Raw genomic sequence first — 612 nt, 5'->3', positions numbered from 1 at the left:
GGAGGAATAACTGGAGGATAGGAAAGAAGAGTCGGAATTGGTAGAAGAGGTAATGCTGGTGGAGAAGTGAATTGTTGAGGAGGAAGAACTTAGGTAGGAGATGTAGGGTCGTTGGAAGATGAGGAACAGCAGAGGATAGTAGCAGGAAAAGGAGGAGAACGGAACAGTGAGGCACAGTTACTTCAGGAAAAGAACGAATTGATATATGAGAAAGAGGGATTGGAATTGAAATAAAATAATGAGGTAGAATTTTCGAAGGAAGAGTAGTAGAGAGAGAAGGAGACGGTAGAAAAGGATGGGTAGGAATAGCTATATATAGTTGCTGGAGTAGGATTAGTTTTGAAGGAGGATGTGAGGTAGTTGTAAGAGGAGAAAAAGGTAGGTGAAGAGGAAATGGAGGAGGAGTAGGATGTGAAGTTTTTGTAGGTAGGAGGAATAGGTAGAGATGGAATTCACTAAAGAAGATGAGGAAGAAGAGCAGTTGCTGGAAGAGAAGAAGGAAGGAGAAAAAGGAGGAAGCAGCAGGAGGTAAAAAAAGAAAAATAAAGAAGATAGGGGAACGTAAGAGTAAAGAACATGTCCACTTAGTCGTCATCGTCATCATGGCTTTTA

This window comes from Macrobrachium rosenbergii, chromosome 41 (genome assembly GCF_040412425.1).
Source record: "Macrobrachium rosenbergii isolate ZJJX-2024 chromosome 41, ASM4041242v1, whole genome shotgun sequence".
In the NCBI taxonomy this organism is placed as follows: domain Eukaryota; kingdom Metazoa; phylum Arthropoda; class Malacostraca; order Decapoda; family Palaemonidae; genus Macrobrachium; species Macrobrachium rosenbergii.
The sequence above is the reverse complement of the archived record's forward strand: the minus strand, read 5'-3'. Positions refer to the sequence as shown.